Source organism: Notechis scutatus, chromosome 4 (genome assembly GCF_049901735.1).
Source record: "Notechis scutatus isolate UNSWTSFEM ecotype Mainland chromosome 4, rNotScu1.2, whole genome shotgun sequence".
Classification (NCBI taxonomy): Eukaryota; Metazoa; Chordata; class Lepidosauria; order Squamata; family Elapidae; genus Notechis; species Notechis scutatus.
The window spans coordinates 52,749,582-52,768,318 of NC_142012.1; the positions used below are offsets into that span (position 1 = coordinate 52,749,582).

Consider the following 18,737-nt stretch of genomic DNA (forward strand, 5'->3'; position numbering starts at 1 on the left):
CATATGTATATTCCTGATCATTTTAAACAACTGAAGATGTAAAGATACACATTTCAAATGAAAATATTCAAAAAATTTGTTTCTTAGCCTCTGTAATGCTACCTGCTCCAGACCAAAATCTGCCTTTTCAGTTTTCTTGGTCATTTCAGATTTCTTCACTTTAGAATACATTCCTTCTGTTTCTTCAAAAGTTTCTCTCTGTAAGATTAGAATTTCCCCTTCCTTATCATTGTTGGAAGAAAAATCCAGTCCAGTTCCAAGCCAAGAAAATGACGCTGGAAATAAAATGGAGGCAGGCTGCAGGAATGGAAGTCTCTGTTTACTTGGTAGCCAGAAACTAGTGACAGCAGCATGTTTCTGGGGTGGCTGACAAAATGGGGTAGAGAGTAGGTAGGTTTTTATACATTCTTTGGGTCTTTGTGATTGAGATGCATTGTGATTGTGATTGAGTTCCTGTACAAGAATGGGTCCTTCATTACCTTAATGGCTGTTGCCAGATCCCTAAGGGGTCACAGAGGGGTCATGGCTGGCTCTACAGGCAAAAGGGGAAATGCAAATCCTAGGTGTTAGTCTGAGCTAATCTTGTCAGCGTTGGTTTTGTGTTGCTCGTTTGGAGTCTTATGAATAGGTTGGCCAGTCTTTCTGAATGGATACAAAATCTCCATCCCTAAAGACCAGCCTCTTCAAACTTGAGGCTGTTTTCCTCTGGTATGAAGGCTGGGGCTGCTTTCTACCTTAGGGGAAATATTCTATCCTGCCTCCTTTTACTACCAAGAAAAAAGACTATTTTTGTTATATGTGGAAATTTACCCGTATACACCTAAGATAAAGAGAAGACAGACTCCATGTTTGCTCTTAATTTGAACTTTAGAGATCAGAACATTTATATAACTTATATAATGTGTTTATTCTGCTAAAGTTATGTAGAATTGCAAAATATTATGTCCTCGGCTTGGTCTGAGATGCATAAAGGGTTGCCTTGCCATTATAAGAGTTATTAATGATCTCTTTCGTAATCTTTTAAGTAGAAAAACAGGAAATCTGATGATAAGTGGTGAAGTGGAGAAAGTTGGAGGATTTCCATGGATTTCTTATGAGAATCACTGTAATTTCTATACGTGCAAAACGGGAAGTGTGATGTAATCTTCTAAATGTGATAATCCTATATAAGGATGTATTTACTGGAAGGGGGTGTCTCCTTTCTCTCAAACTGCGGTCTGGGAGATCGGGGGTTGATATTGCAATATCTATTAAATAAAGCCTGTTACGGTTCTGATTATCACAGTCTGTTGTTTTATTTTTATGATACTCTCACAATTTTAATCTGGGGAGATTAAAGACCGTCCTCTTCAAAAGCAACAAAAACAACCTTTGTCCAAAGATGCTTTGGAGAACAGAAGGTACAATTAATGTATGAGTGGAGTAAAATTAATACTTGATGGAAAAAATTACGGTATTTTAGGAGACTGCTTGTGAAGGATTTTTTTTTCCTTTTGTATGTTGGCAAGACTCTAGAGTTATCCTGTTGGGCAGCATACAAATTTGGTAAACTAAGAGGGGGCGGAAATGAGCTGAGGTCGAACCACAATATTAAAAATACACCCAATGGATGTTGCTGGATCTCACTCTTTGTGTGTCTTCTAAATTTTTCAAGTGTTATAGCAACTATGTGATTTGTTAGAGAGTTTTTATTTCCTCCCCACAGGAATCATTAACTCATTTAATTCTCTGCAGGGATGCAGTTCCAACAGCGACCAAGCCAACAGAGATATTTGCAAGAATCAAGAGTTGACATGCTGATGTGTATTTCAATCTTCAGCACCATGTTCAGCTGAAAATTAGAAGCTAATTAAGAGAATTAACACATGACTGTTCTACGCCACAGTTGACAGTGTTCTAGACTAGAATTGGGCAATGTAATGTTTGCTGTTTTCAAATCATCATCATAACAAGAAAAATAAATGCTGTCCATGTTTAATCTCTTGCTATTGCTACAAAGTAGTTGTATTGTGCAATACAATGGACAATTTTGTCCCAAAAGTGATTTTTCAAAAGGTAACTGGACTTTCTTTCTTTTTTCCTTGAAGATGTTTCGCTTCTCATCCAAGAAGTTTCTCCAGTTCTGACTGGACTTTATTTCTTTTTCCTTGAAGACATTTCTCTTCTCATCCAAGAAGTTTCTTCAGTCCTTCAAGGAAAAACCAAGAAAGTCCAGTTGCCTCTTGAAAAAGCACCTTTGGGACAACCATGATCTGGATGACTGAGAATCTCCATAGATATTTAGCAGTAGACAATTCTGCTTTCTTTCATTCTTTTTTTTTTTTCCTGAATCACAAGTTTTTTCATCCCTCTCTGGGAAAAAAAAGTGTGAATTTGTGCATTCTATTATTATTCCCTAATAATAAAAACAAACCGAACAATAATTCTCATATACCTGTATAGGTAATCTTCAACTTATGACCACAATTGGGATCAGAATTCCTGTCATTAAGCGAGGCCATTGCTAAGTAAGTTGCACTCAATCTTTTATGCCTGGATTGTTAAGTGAATATTATTTATTTATTTATTTATTTATTTATTTATTTATTTATTTATTGAATTTATATTGCTGCCTATTCACCCATGGTGATTCGAGTTGGCTTACAGAATGTAAGACCATATTTAAAACAAAAGATATCTAATAAAAGCTAACAAAATGAATCAAATAAATTAATAAAGTACAATAGAAAAAAAATCTGAAAAAAATAAAAAATTGGTCTTGCAAGGGTTTAGTTTCAACCTGTTGCTCCCTGTCCAGCCCAGTGGTGGGATTCAAATTTTTTTTACTACCAGTTCTGTGGGCGTGGCTTGGTGGGCATGACAGGGGAAGGTTGCTGCAAAATCCTCATTTCCATCCCATTCCTGGGGGAAGGATATTCTTCAAAATCCCATTCCCTCCCCATCCCACTAACCTGCTTTCCAGCTCCGTTCTCCTATGCAAGGCAACAAAAGAAGACCCAGCCGATCAGCTGGGACTTGGAAGGCGGAGAACAGAGGGGGCCAGGGCCAGTCAGAGGTGGGATTTGCCAGTTCTCCGAACTACTCAAAATGTCTGCTACCGGTTCTCCAGAACTGGTCAGAACCTTATGAATACCACCTCTGCTTCCAGCCCCAACAGCCTCCAGGCACTGCGAGAGGGGGAACACAGCAACACTTAACTTATCACGGGCCAAGACATAAAGCTGAGTATCATTGTTACATGAATCATAAAGTCATTAAATAAACTTGGCTTACACCATTGCTTGTGGGAAACCCGGTGGTGCCGTTCAACTGGTGTAACAACTGGAGGGGGTAGCAAATGCTCACTGAAACTACCAGTTCGCCCGAACTGCTACGAACCGGTAGAATCCCACCCTATGCTAAGGTGCTGGATAGGCCATAAATAAATCTCGGCTGCTCTCTAATATCATGATGGCAAACCTATGGCATGCAGAGCCATTTCTGCCAGCACACCAGCCTTTGCCCCAGTTCAGGTGAACTGGGCATGCGCGCGCGCCTCCCACCAGCCAGCTGATTGTCAAATATCTGCTGTGCATGCGCGGGTGGTGGGACACATGCAGGAGAAATGCATACATACGCAGAGGTGTGTGGGGTCCCAGGAGGTCGTGTGCACATGCACACATGGGCAGGGGGGGTCACACATGCAGTGCATTATGGGTGCAGGCATGCACACTGTGCACATGCATGCACTTTTGGCATGCAGGGATAAAAAAGTTAGCCATCATTGCTTTTACACCTGCCAATGTTTTGAATGATGACAAAGAATAGAATAGAATAGAATAGAATAGAATAGAATAGAATAGAATAGAATAGAATAGAATAGAATAGAATAGAATAGAATAGAATAGAATCAGAATCAGAATCAGAATCAGAATAGAATAGAATAGAATAGAATAGAATAGAATAGAATAGAATAGAATAGAATAGAATAGAATAGAATAGAATAGAATAGAATAGAATAGAATACTTTATTGGCCAAGTGTGATTGGACACACAAGGAATTTGTCTTGGAGCAAATGCTCATGGTGTACATAAAAGAAAAGATACATTCGTCAAAAGTCAAGAATCATAAGGTACAAACTTAATAATAATCATAGGGGAGAAGAGAAGAGAAGAGATAGGAGGGAATAGAAACAGAACAGAGCAGAACAGAATAGAATAGAATAGAATTCTTTCTTGGTCAAGTGTGGTTGGACACACAAGGAATTTGCCTTGGTGAAAATGCTCTCTAAATACATAAAAGAAAAGATACATTCGTCAAGAATCATAAGGTACAGCACTTAGTGATAGTCATAGAGTACAATAAGCAATCAAATCATACTAGGAAACGGTCAATATAAATTTTAAGAATACAAGCAACAAGTTACAGTCCTGCAGTCACAGGTGGGAGGGGATGGGCGATAAGGAGTGATGAGAAGATGAATAGTGATAGTAATGCAGACTTTGTAAACAGTTGAACAGTGTTGAGGGACTTATTTTTTTAGCATCAGCATCATTAAAAAAAACAAACCAAAGCAATTGTTTCTAGGAATATGGTGGCCACCCTCACGTTTGAGAACTGTTAATGGAAAATGTGAGTCCTTCCCATCCAACTCAGTCAACAAGACGAGCCGTTCCATAAACCGAAAGGAGAAAAGAGCTGTAGGCACATTTGGGTTTCCTCTCATACATCAACAGTCAAGGCGCATTATCTCCCAAGAACAGCTGGTGACGGAGAGATATTTGCCTTTAGGAAAGTTCTTTTCCTCTCTCTCATCTGTTTCAGTTCATTTACCTCCAAGATAAGATGCTGTTTACAGCATCTTCTCTCCAGATCATAATTTTAATCCACTTGCTGGGCATAACCCCCCCCCCTTTTTTTTTCCTTCCCCCATCTTATTTTTAATCACCCGACAAGGAAGCATTTCATCATATACTCCAAGCTTACATCTCTCTAGTATGGGGAGTCCTTGTATTATGACCACAATTGACAGCATAACAGAGTGGGAAGGGCCCTTCGATGTCTTCTAGTCCAACCCCCTGCTCAGGCAGGAAATCCTAGAGACCATTTCAGACAAACGACTGTCCAGCTTCTCTCTGAAAACTTCCAGTATGGAGCACCCACAACTTCTGGAAATCACTGGTCAATTGATCTCACTTTTCAGGAAATTTCTCCTTATTTCTAGGTTGGTTCTCTCCTTGATTAGAATGTAGAATAACAAGAGTTGGAAGGGACATTAGAGATCTTCTAGTCCAACCCGCACCCTGCCTAGGCAGGAAATCCTATACCATTTCAGACAAATAGTTTCCATTCATTGCTTCTTGTCCTGCCTTCTGGTGCTTTGGAGAATAGCTTGACTCCCTCTTTTTTGGGGTAGCCCCTGAGATGTTGGAACACTGCTATCATGTCACTCCTAGTCCTTCTTTTTATTGGACTAAACATGCCCAGTTCCAGCAACTGTTCTTTATATGTTTTAGCCTCCAGTCCCCTAATCCTCTTTGTTGCTCTTCTTTGCACTCTTTCTAGAATCTCAACATCTTTTTTTTTTTTTACATCGTGGCAACCAAAACTGGATGCAGTATTCCAAGTGTGGCCTTACCAAAACCTTATAAAGTGGTATTAACACTTCACATGATCTTGATTCTATCCCTCTGTTAATGCAGCCTAGAACTGCGTTGGCTTTTTTGGCAGCTGCTGCACACAGCTGGCTCATCCCAAAGGTGTTTTTTCAACAATGTCATATCTGCCCTCATTCACTTGAATTTCTAAGCCCAACATTTCTGTGAGACGTTTGTTAATATAAAGGGAGACATTTGTTAAGTGAAGAAACTCCAGAAACATAGAAGGATGGACATCAGTTAGCATCAGTTAACATAGAAACGTATAATAATGGACATAGAGTACAATGCAATACAATCGGTGCAATGCATAGAACAGCCTGGTTCATCCAAGGTATCTTCTACCATATGTGGTAGTTATGCTCAGAAGCCCAAAAGTACTGGACCAAAATATGGAGTTGGATAACAAGAAATAGTGGAAGATCAGATAGAGTTTAAACTGGAATTGTTCTTGTTGGGAATAATTAAAGGGAAATATAGTAAAAAGATTAAATATATTCTATTACATATATTGATAGCAGCAAGGGTAGCATTCACACAATGTTGGAAACAAAATAACATGCCTTCGGAGGAATTAGTAATTCAAATTTTTTTAGATTGTGCTGAAATGGATAAATTTACGTTAAAACTAAAGGATAAAGAGGAGTCGGAGTATTATGAAGTTTGGGACAATTCGTACAAATGGTTGAACAATAGAAATAAGAACAATGGAGATAAGAAAATTATAGACAGCCTGGTCCATATGTTCTGGAGAGAGAGAGAGAGAGACATTCAGGGGCGGGATTCAGCCGGTTTGGACCGGTTTGGTTGAACCGGATGTTAAATTTACATCTGGTTCAACGAACCAGTAGTTGAACCGACCGGCTGGACCCGCCCATCCTGTCCCACCCCTCCCAGGAGTCTCCCACGCAACCCGTTTTGGATTCAGGTAAGTGCAGGGTCCACACGGAGGCTCTGGGATGGTGAAAAATGGGCCTTCTGGGAGTCCGGAAATGGGCCTGTTTCCTGCTTCCAGAGGGCCTCTGGACCCAGGGGGAGGCCGTTTTTGTCCTCCCAGAATCCCAAGGGAAGCCTCTGGACTCTTGGGAAGGCGAAAAATGGCCCTCCCAGAAGTGCCAGTAGGCCACGCCCACCATGCCCACACCCACCCAGCAACCAAGCAGTGAACCAGTTGCTGGGATTTTTGAATCCCACCCCTGGATGCGGCCTTCAATCAAATCGAGTTTGATACCCCTGCTCTACGGTGTAATATTTTGAAAGCCGAAAATACTTTTAAGCCTAATTAAGACTGGGGATCTGTTTCAATCTCTCAGAAGTTGTGGGCGTGTCATTTTTCTGCATATTAATACTTTTTTTTGTTTGTTTGTTTGTTTGTTTGTTTTTGCTATTGTTAGGTCCTGCTAATGATTGCAGCAAATCTTCCATTTTTCAGTGCAGCCAAACTTCATGACATGCCTCTATTCACAGGGAGCAATATATCTATATGATAATTCTCCCTTTATTGACAAGTCAGCAGCTGCCTGGGAACAATAGTCTTAGTTCTTCACCATTATGAGAAGAAGAAAAAAACCCACCATGAATAGCTTCCCTTGCTACTAAAACAGCCTAATGTCTAATAACATTATAGATTCCACCTGAACGGATGCTACAACAGTAACACATTGATCTCAAAAGGGAAAAAAAATATAAGTATAACCTGCAGAAGTGGTTTATTGATTAGTAACAATGGGGGAGCAGGAACTGTGATAAAACGATCGGAGGTTTTGTAAAATATTGCCATAAGGTATCCGTGGAATATTTCAAGAGGGCTAGATTTGACCATCAAAAATGAAGAATGCGAAATTGTAAAAGATCTCCTCCAAGAAATCAAAAATTAACCAGTGGGACAGCTTGGCACCAGAAATTGTGGGAGTTTTTAAGAAGAGACTGGGCAGCCACTTGTCTCAAATGGTAGAGGGTCTCCTGCTTGAGTAGGGGGCTGGACTAGAAGACCTTCAAGGTCTAGGTCTTCTATTCTATTCTATTCTATTCTATTCTATTCTATTCTATTCTATTCTATTCTATTCTTATTCTATTCTATATTATTCTATTCCATATTCTTCATTCTTCATTCTTCTGTTCTCTTCTCTTCTATTCCATCCCATCCCATCCCATCCCATCTCATTTCATTCTCTATTCTATTCTATTCTATTCTATTCTATTCTATTCTATTCTATTCTATTCTATTCTGTTCCATTTCAATCCAATCCAATCCAATATAATATAATCACTTCTTCATTCCTCTATTCTAATTCTATTCTATTCTAATTCTATTCCATTCCATTCCATTCCAATCCAATCCAATCCATTCTATCTAATTTTTCATTCCTCTATTCTAATTCTATTCTAATTCCACTCCATTCCATTCCATTCCATTCCAATCCAATCCAATCTAATCTATCTAATTCTTGATTCCTCTATTCTAATTCTATTGTATTCTATTCCATTCCATTCCATTCTATTTCAATCCAATCCAATCTTATCTAATCTATCTAATTCTTCATTCCTCTATCCTATCCTATCCTATCCTATCCTATCCTATTCCATTCCATTCTATTTCAATCCAATCCAATCTAATCTAATCTATCTAAATCTTCATTCCTCTATTCTAATTTTATTCTATTCCATTCCATTTCAGCCCCATCCAATTCAATCTAATCTAATCTACTTCATTCCTCTATTCCAATTCTATTCTATTCCACTCCAATCCACTCCAATCCAATCCAATCCAATCCAATCCAATCCAATCCAATCCAATCCAATCCAATCCAATCCAATCTAATCTAATCTAATCTAATCTAATCTAATCTAATCTAATCTAATTGTTCATTCCTCAGTTCTAATTCTATTCTATTCTACTCTGTTCTATCCTTTTCCATTCTGTTAATATCACGGAATGACTAGGATTCTGTAAGGGTCTCCTGCTTGAACAGGGGTTGGACTAGAAGACCTCCAAAACTTCCAGTTCTGTTATTCTGTTAAGTGGCTGGAATTGTGAAAGAGTTAAACGCCACCTTCATTTGGGTTTACCATTGAAGGTGGCTTTGGACCAAGGTTTCTCAAGTTCTTCTCCATCATCTTAATCACTGCACCACCACAGGAGCTCACAAATGACATATATGACCTTTGGATTCATTGATGCCCATTGGTAAAGTAAATGTCATGCCCCTGTTGGAATCTGATTTCGAGGGGGAGGTCGAGCAGCTGACAGGGAGTGGGAGTGTGGTTCTGGTGGCTGTGGAGGAAACTGGGGAAGGGCACAGTCCGGCTGGGCATTCAGAGGAAGACCCAGGGCCACCCCCTCTTCATCCTAGGGCATGCAGGGAAGAACGGATAAGGGAGCAATGTGAGTTGCATGGTTTATGGGGGAGGAAAGGGCCCTGATTCCCTTCATTAGCTGCAGATGGGAAAAGAGGATTTTAAAAGAGTGTTTGTGCACAGCACCTTGCTGGAAGCAAAGCATGAATTATATTTGTTTGTCGAGGCTTATCTGGTTCTGGCGTCCTCCCAACTGTGTGTGTTTTTATTATTTTTTGAAGTCTGCAATTCCTTATCCTGCCCTGTCTCGTTAATTGCTGCAGCGTGGTTTGTGTCGATTTTTTATTTATAATTTATATGTACTTTGGGTTCGGACTGAATTTGTTCCCTTTAAAAACTGTTCTTGGGAGAGTTTTCTTTTCTCCAGATGAAGATAACTGGACATTGGGGGCCAAATTGGAGGTATTAAAGGGACTTTACCTATTTTTGTGACTTTGTTGCTTTTGTGCCACGCCCCGGGTCAACACAGTAAAGTTGCAATGCTCTGTTTGTATTTTAGAAATCTTACTTTGGAGTAAACAAAGATACCAAGAATTGGGCTGTAGGTGATTTTTTTTTTAAATTAATTTCCATGGGTTCCTCTGATATGCACCTGTTATTTGTAAGGGGAAGGGTGGCACATCTGAAGGCTACAGACTCCTGTGGCTTTTTTTCATTCCAGAAAACGAGTCATGAAATTGATTGACCAAAAACTGCAATAGCTCGTGCAGGATTGCTGCTTAAATTACAAAAGACAAGCCTCACAGACAAATAGACATATAAATCCTTTCTGACACTTAATTACACAAATTTTGATAGGGTGCCTACAGTGGCACCGATTTATATGCGGGCACCCCTTAAATACATACGTTAATGTAGCTTTTCTCAGTAAAATATTTGCCGCAAACCTTAGGTGTAGTGAAATCCCAATTAAGCATTTTCGTTATAGGAGGAAGGGGGGGACGATGCCCGGATCAACCCCCTCCCCTCCTGGTGTCAAAATGTGCTCCAAAAGTTCTCTAATTTCCCTTTTGGAAGAGAATTGTGATTTTTCCATCTGAAAGACAAAGGTTTATTCAGAATTTTGAAGAAGAATTTTGAAGATTGTAGAGGTATGTGGAAGTGGAAGAGTGTGTAGAAGGAAAGGCAAGAAAGAGGCAAGCTTGATAAATTAACTTGCTTGTTTTCTGTGAATATAAAATAAACTTATTCCTCTGGTTGAATGTTGATGTTTTCCCTTCCTTGTGAGTCTTGAGTGAAAGTCTAGATATTTTTTCCCAGGAATAATTCAGTCACCCTTGTTATCTCTCTCCAAAGCAAAACAGTGAGTTCAAAGACCTTTCAGATAGGTCTCCATAAATGTGTTTCTGTGCATTTGGAGAAATAAATCTCCTGGCAAAATACATATTGATGCTGGGAAACTGCCAGCTAGGCTGAAAGGAGAAGTCAAGTGAGGTCCTAGCTTGGAATCACCGTGCATGAAATATTTTTTTTTAATTTTAAAGATTTTATTGAACAAACAAACACAAACAAAAACCAAAAAAATACATTAAAAACATTGAACATGGTACAATCCTCCTAACCCACATATTTGTCTTACATTGCTAACTCACATATAAAAAATCATACAAATTTACTATATATATATATATATATATATATATATATATATATATATATATATATATGTAAATACATTTAATCATTTCTTATTGTCTTGATCCTTCCTCTTTTCTAACCAACCATAAAACTTATCCCATATTTTGTAGTAATCCATGCATGAAATCTTAGCTGGTTGTTCCCAAGGGAAGACAAGCAGTTCTTGTAACGTAGGTGGTAAACAATGAAGTTATTGATTAAGGTTGTCCATGAGTGGTTCTGGTTGTTTGTGCCTGAAAATAAAAGTGCCTAAACTGTCATTGATGTGACTCAAACATGACTACCTGCAAAACTTTGTAAGGGTACTTAGCAAATCAAGGACATGCATATTGAAATAAAACATCTCCAAAATATGAACAGATCTCTTAGGTGGGAAGACCAAGGAGGATGATAGGAGAACATTGTGACATGATAGCTCTGCATTCCTGAAGGGAGAAGATCAGCAAAATAAAATTATTTACTTATTTATAGGATGCACGCATTACTCCAAGCCATGGAGCAGCTTATACTGTATATCCTATTTATGCAAACCAGGTTAAAGAGTACAGAATCCAAACCACAAATAACATTACCATATAAATCACAGAGTCAGAGACAATGGAACTCTGCATTCATTAATCTTCAGATTATACAAAGGAGCAGCTCACAATGGGTCCACCCTAAGGGCTGTTAAAAAGAAAGAAATAAAACTGATCCCTGGATCTGAGGGGATGCCATTCAAATTTAGGAGGAAGGACATGACAGGATCCAAAAAAGATCACAACAGACTTGCACAATGAGCCCCATCCAACAAAAGGAAAATTTTAATGTGGAGAAAAGCAAGGTTTTAAACTTAGGCAGGAAAAACCAAAGGTACAAGTTCAGATGAGGTGAAACCCGGCTAATAAACAAGAATTCTAAGAGGGATTTGGGATGATCCCTTAAACATGGGCCAGCCATGTGCAGCAGCAGCCAAAAAGCTAGTACAATCCTCGGTGGCATAAACAGAGGCATAGAATCAAAACCAGATGAAATATTAGTACCGCCTTAGTAAAACCACACCTGGAATGCTGCATCCAGTTTTGGTCACCGCCTGACAAAAATAGATGTTGAGACTTTTGGAAAAAGTGCAGAGAAAAGAAACGAAGATTGTGATAACCCAAAGGGGTGTGGCACAAAGGCAACACAGTCAGATAATCAGTAGGAGTCCCTTTATTAGCTCCAACTTTGCCCCCAATGTCCTGGTTACCTTCTGAGCTGGATAAAAACTCTCCCAGGAACAGCCTTTGACCGCAGGGAATCAAGTCCAAAATGTGGTCAACAAAAACTGTAACTATAAGTCCAATCAAGGCAAGATGAGGTAATTAGTTTGGAAGGGCAGGAACAAGAATTCCAGACATGAAGGCACAGCAATAACTCAACACAGTTGGGAGGATGCCGGGAACACAGATAAGCAACACAGGATAAAGTCACGTTTGCTCCCAGCAGCTGCCGCAGTCAGCATTCAGTTCTTTTAAACTCTCATTCCCAGCTGTGGCTAATGAAAGGAAACAGGGCCCTTTCCTCCCCCATAAGCCATGCAACCCACATTGCTCTCTTCTTCATTCCTCCCTGCGTGCCCTGGGATGAAGAGGGGGGTGGGCCTGAGTTTTCCTCTGAACTCCTCTCTTGTTCTACCTCTTCCCTACTCTGCCCAGCTGGACTTTGCCCTTCCCCAGTTTCCTCCACAGCCAACGGAGCCACACTCCCACTCCCTGTCAGCTGTTCGTTTTCCTCCTCGGATTCAGACTCTGACAGGGGCATGACAAAAAGGATGAAAGGCCTGGAGACTAAAACATACAAAGAACAATTGCAGGAACTGAGTATGGCCAGTCTAGAAAAAAGAAGGACCAGGGGGTGACATGATAGCAGTATTGCAGTATTTGAAAGGATGCCACAGAGTGGAGGGAATCAACTGTTTTTCCAAAGCACCAGAAGGTAAGAGAAGAAACAATGGATGGAAAGAGGGTGTGCATAAGCGCACCAATGTTCCTACCGTCCCTGTCCTATTGTTTCTTTTTATTTTTCTTATATGTATCCATTTCATGTATTCATAACTATGTTTATACTTTTACCTGTTATCTTATAATCGCTTGACAAAAATAAATAAAAATAAAAATAAAATTTAAAAAAAACTAATCAAGGAGAGAAGCAACCTGAAATGAAGGAGAAACGACCTGTCATTTAGGACAATCAACCAGTGGAACAGAAGTTGCCTTCAGAGGTTGCAGGTGCTTCATCACTGGAGGTTTTTAAGATGAGACTGGACAGTCACTGGTTTGAAATGGTAGAGGGCCTCCTGCTTGAGAAAGGGGTTGGACTAGAAGACCTCCAAGGTCCCTTCCAGCTTTATTCTGATTCATTGATTGTTTGACCCACCTTTGAGGTTCCCGAAGAAGACAAATTCTTACCAGTTGAGCAGAAACACCAGGCAGAAATGGGTCCCAAGGATCTCCAGGCCCTAAATCAGAAACTATTAGATCACACACAGTGTTATGTCGGACTCACTCCTTACTTTCCTCCAAGGATATAGGTAGGCTTACGTTAACCTTAACTCGCCATAAATCTATGTTTCGTGAGGACGACACGAGAAAACGGTTTGGGATTTTTCATATGCTTGGTAACACCGAAATGTCATTATTTTCCGTTCATCCAACTGGAAATGGATGAACACATTTACACACAGAGGAGAGTTCCAAGAAACGAGGGGGGCCTTTTTGTACCCAGCCAGGCAGCCTCCTGCTTCCGAGGAGCTATGAATGAGCAATGAAAACTTAGTCCAAAAGACAGAATTGCGGACATCAGAATCCAGGCACGAGATGAAAAGGACATATTTATTTATTTTTGTGTTTCCTGTCGGAGCACTTCTCCATTTTTGGTTGGGTGCAATTTCCCTCCACCAAAAATAGCTGTTCAAAAGGCTGGAAAGCTATGAAAAAGACCGGTGACAATCAGGGGTGGACTTCAAAAACTTTAGCAAAGGATTCTCTGCTTGGTTGCATGGCCTAGTCGGCCTCTTGCACCATGGCGGGGGCAGGATTGCCCTCCCCGGACTCCGCAGACTTTCCTCGACTCCTCGTCCCAATAAAAACCCCTTTTATTTAGGTTAAAGGGAATTCCTCTCCAGAAAAGTCCTGGCCAACAGTCTTTCATGAGATTTCAGAATGACAGACCTTTCTCAGGCTGGGAGAGTTGCCAGGTCGATAGGTTCCAAACGCCACACTGTAGCAGCAATTACTTGGCAAGAAGTCAGGAACAGATCTTCACCCTCATGAATTGAACTAATTGTCTCCTGCAGACACCACTCCCCTTTCGCTCCTCTTTATTCCTTCTGGGAGGAGCCATTCACCGTCCACCTGTGTCTTTACTCCTGACTCAACCCCTGTTCCTTAACTGTTCCCTTCTCCTGGCAGCTCTGTGCATGCGCACATAGAGAACAGGCTCCAGCTGTTCTTCTTCCCCACTGATCTCCGACTCCAAAGGCAGCTGATAACTGTCAGACAGCCCTGGCCCCATCTCTGCCTCCAACGCAGAGCCCTCATCAGAGCCTTCCCCAGACTCCAGGACTGGCCCATGTTCCTCCCCAACCTCCTCACTGTCCGAGTCTACCACCAGCTCGGCTGGCTGCTGGTGGGCCACAACACCCAACCCCTGTTCCATGCCAGAAACTGGTCCACGAAAACAAGTGAACAGGATGCAGAAAGTACGTGAAACACCACACACACACACCTGGTCTGTGGAAAAACCTCTTTCTACAAAACCAGTCCCCGGTACCCCAAAAGTTGGGGGCCGCTGTTCTGAGCCAACCCTCCCCCCACCCCGATGAAGCAGGAGACCCTGGACCATTTCACGCACGTGTCTTCTTAATCACCTCCAGGGATGGAGCGCCTATGCCAAAGCCAACTTTCTTTTCAATTGCAATGTCCCTTAAATGCAGCATCCTTGTCGATTTGAAAGGGCTCTAACCAATGAGAGCTGAGCAAAACCTTATTTTCTCTCAATGGAGAAGAGAGCGGAGTTCCCGCTGTGCTAACTGTTGCTGAGATCAAAGGCCCTTGACTTCTTTTCGTCTCCACTTGGCACTGTCCAAGATCTTTTGTTCTTTCCATCAATTGGCTCATTGTGTTTCGGCTATTATTCCAGCAGGCAGCAGCTGCTACTCCATTATCCGAGGTGCTTTTTTAGCTCCTGACACCCACCAACTCTATTAAATGTGGACTTTCAAGTTTCGGAAGAGCTACCCCAAGGGAACGCAGGAACAAGTTGGTGTGACTAATTGACTTTCTTCTGCCAAGAAGATACCAAGTGCAATTTCAGAACTTTGGGACCAAAAATGATCTTGATTCAATCCCTCTGTTCAGAGGTGGGATTCAGCCAGTTCGTACCAGTTCTGGAGAGCCGGTAGTGAAAAATTTAGTAGTCCAGAGAACCGGCCAATCCCACCTCTGACTGCCCCCCCCCCAACCCATCTCTGCCTCCCCTTGAGTCCCAGCTGATCGACTGGGTCTTCTTTGGTTGCTCTGAACAGGAGAACGGAGCTGCAAAGCAGGTCAGTGGGGTGGAGAGGGAAGGGGGATTTTGCAGTATCCTTCCCCTGCCATGCCCACCAAGCCACGCCCACAGAACACCATGCCCATCAAACCACTCCCACAGCTGATCGGCTGGGTCTCCTTTGGTTGCCCTGCACAGGAGAACGGAGCTGGAAAGCAGGTTAGTGGAGTGGGGAGGGAATGGGGATTTTACAGTATATTCTTCCCCTGCCACACCCACCAAGCCACACCCACAGAACTGTTAGTAACCATGAGGTGCTAGTACTATAAAGCCTTAGTAAGAGCACACCTGGAATACTGCATCGAGTTTTAGTCACCACACTATAAAAATGATGTTGAGACTCTAGAACCCTGATGGCGAAACTATGGCACGCGTGCTGCAAGTGGCATACAGAGCCATCTCTTCAGGCGACCCACAGGTTGAGAAAGAGTGCAGAGTAGATCAACAAAGATGATTAGGGGACTGGAGGTTAAACAGGGGTGGGATTCTACCAGTTCTGTCCACTTCTGTAGAACCGGTTGCTATGAAAAGCAGCAAACAGAGAGCATATATAGAACCGGTTCTATGTCTGCTGCTGTTTTGGCCCGCCCGCCTGCTGGGGCTCTTATCTGACCTTTATTTCCTGGGTTTTCAACCGCAGCTGCTTTGCACAACACAGCTGCAGTTGAAAAAGCAGGAAAAAAGGGATTTTCCAACTGTTGCGCACTTGCACACAGTGCTGCTCAGCTGTCCGGGCAGCTTAGCAGATCATAAATTGCACTCACACGACTCACGTGACTCGTGCACACGCATGCACACGTGACGCAGAGCGACAGAACCGGTAGTTATACCAGTCGGATCCCATCCCTGAGGTTAAAGCATATGAAGAACTGTTCCATGGCTAGTCAGGTGAAGAAAAGGACCAGGGGAGACATGATAGCAGTGTCCTAATACTTGAGGAGTCAAGCTATTTTCCAAAGCACCTGAAGGCCAGAAAAGGAATAATGGATGGAAACTAATCAAGGAGAGATTCATCCTAAACATAAGGAGAAATTTTCTGACAGTGAGAACAATCAAACCATGGAACAGAAGTTGCCTTTGGAAGTTGTGGAAACTTCATCCCTGGAAGCTTTCAAGAAGAGACTGGACTGCCATCTGTCAGAAATGGTATAGTGTCTCCTGCTTGGACAGGGAGTTGGATTAGATACAAGATCCCTTCCAACACTATTATTCTGTTGTTGTTATTATTATTATTTCTATGTACCTGTTGATAGTTGATTTGTCTGAGTGCCTGGCTTCTCTAGCATTTTTGGACTCGGCTTGGTCTAGGATTTCTGATTCGGCTGGTCTCTACCCACCATTGCTCCTGAAGTTGTGGAAAACAGCTAAACAGGCTCAACAGCGTTATCCCATTTCAGTTAGACAATTTGAAATTACAGCGTATGTGTAGTACAGCGCAGGATTCAGAATTCTTTCTGGCAAGGGTTTCTGGACAGGAAAAACTAGTGCCATCTGGTCTCTTTTTTTTAAAAAAAAAAATCAGTTCGGCAGTGGGTAAAAAAAGACTAATCATTGGAAAGAGTTTCAAAAAAACATTTGAAGCATGATGCTTTAATGCTTCAGTGCTCCGTGCTTCCAATGTTAATGGCGTTAGCATGGATGAGCGTTATCGGTGGCTCCTGATAACTCACACCTCTGAAGAACGAAGCCAAGTCACCTGATGGTTGGATCCACACATGCTTCAAACATGTTTTGGAAGAAGTACTTTGGACTCCACGCCAGAGTGAGCACTTCATTTCTCCGCTGGCAGTTTTAAGTAGGTGATTACAGACTTGGAAACACCAACCATAAAAGGGAACATCATAAAATAGTAACTAAAATTTAATGTCATTTACCTCATCCCGATTCCCATTAAAAATATAGCCTACTGAGAAGTCTTGCTTAAAAAAAGAAGAAAGAAAGCAAAATGATGTGTGATCCTTACGTATCGTAAGCTATCATCCACTGTGATCATTAAGTTCGCAGGTGATACCACCGTATTGGGTCTCATTACAGGTGGAGACAAAACCGCGTACAGGGGGAAGGTTCAAAAATTATCCTCATGGTGCCTGGAAAACAACCTGCATCTGAACATCAGCAAGACAAAGGAGATGGTGTTAGACTTCCGGAAGAAGAGAGAGGAACCTGTCCCACTTTATGTCGAGGGGGGCTGTGTGGAGAGTGTTTCCTCCTTTAAATTCCTGAGCGTCTACCTCAGCGAAGATCTTACCTGGAAAATCAACACAACCCAGGTGGCCAGAAAGGCCCAACAGAGACTCCGTTTCCTCAGGGTTTTGTGAAAGAATAAAGTGGAACAACGACTGATGATCTCCTTTTACCGGTCCACAATAGAAAGTGTGATGACCCAGAGTGTAACACAAACATAACAAAATCCAAAACGTAAATAAATGTCCTTTAATGCCTCCAACTTGGCCCCACTGCTCAATTATTCTCAGAGATAAAACGTACTCAAAAATAGTCTTCAAAAGAAAGCAATACAGTCCAAACTTAATGAGCAGATAGAGGTGAAATAAAAAACCAAAACAAACTATAATGAAGGAAGTTCCAACAACGGACCAGGATAAGTAATTACCACCTTCAAGGAGATAACAAGGCACAGTCTGTTGGAAGGACACCAACCAAGATAACTTCAGCCCAAAATAAAACACACTTTGCTTCTGGCAATGGTGTGTTTTGACTGTCTCTCTTATATACTATTCTCCTCAGCTGCAACCAATGAGGGGGATCATGGCTGCTTCCTCTCTCATAAGCCAGGTTGTTTTCTTCTCCATTCCTCCCTGCGTGCCCTAGGATGAAGAGGGGATGGGCCTGGTTCTTCCTCTGACTGCCCAACCACTCTCTGCTCTTCCCCAGCCTCCTCCACAACCTCCGGAGCCCCACCTCCACTCCCTGTCGGCTGTTCCTCCTCTCCCTCAGAGTCCAACTCTAACAAGGGCATGACAGAAAGTGTCCTCTCATATTGTATGACAGTGTAGTTTGCTGGCTTGACAGCCACGGATTAAAAGACATTACAGAGGGTGGTGAGCACAGCACAAAACATTGTGGGCTGTCCCCTGATACCTCTAGATGATCTCCCTAGGACTCACTGCGTTAGAAGAGTAAGGAAAATTCTCAGGGATGACTCACATCCCAGTCAGCACTTCTTCACTCTCCTACCATCGGATAGGAGATATAGAAGCATAGCCATCTGCACCAACAGGCTGAAGAACAGTTTCTACCCCTGGGCTGTCAGACTCCTGAATGGAAAATAACTTCATGTCAACATAGTAGGACAGACTTGTAGGGCTGGCATGTTGTGCAACAAGGTCACATAGTGTAATAAGATTGGGACTGGGTTAGGGACTTCTTTCCTCACTGTGAGTTGTGTTGGGTGTGTGTGCACGAAGGGAGGCTCAGCCAATCACATTGTATATATGTTGTACTCTGACAATAAAGTAATAATATTAATAATCACCCTGAAGGTTCTATCAACCAGAAAACAAGATTCATCCAGGTGA

General features: G+C 41.7%; 1 long non-coding RNA gene across 2 annotated transcripts; it reads right to left on the reverse strand.

Annotated features, from left to right (window-relative positions):
• Nucleotides 1-9,591: 9,591 nt before the first annotated feature.
• LOC148130743 (uncharacterized) lies at nt 9,592-17,527 on the reverse strand. 2 transcript variants are annotated; one of them, XR_015749276.1, is made up of 3 exons: nt 16,872-17,525; nt 13,062-13,111; nt 9,592-10,865 (listed from the first exon to the last, which is right to left on the reverse strand). It is a non-coding gene; the product is annotated as an uncharacterized LOC148130743 (long non-coding RNA). The 2 variants fall into 2 exon arrangements; XR_015749277.1 differs by lacking the exon at nt 9,592-10,865 and adding an exon at nt 11,939-12,355 and having other exon boundaries at nt 13,052-13,111; nt 16,872-17,527.
• Nucleotides 17,528-18,737: the final 1,210 nt, after the last annotated feature.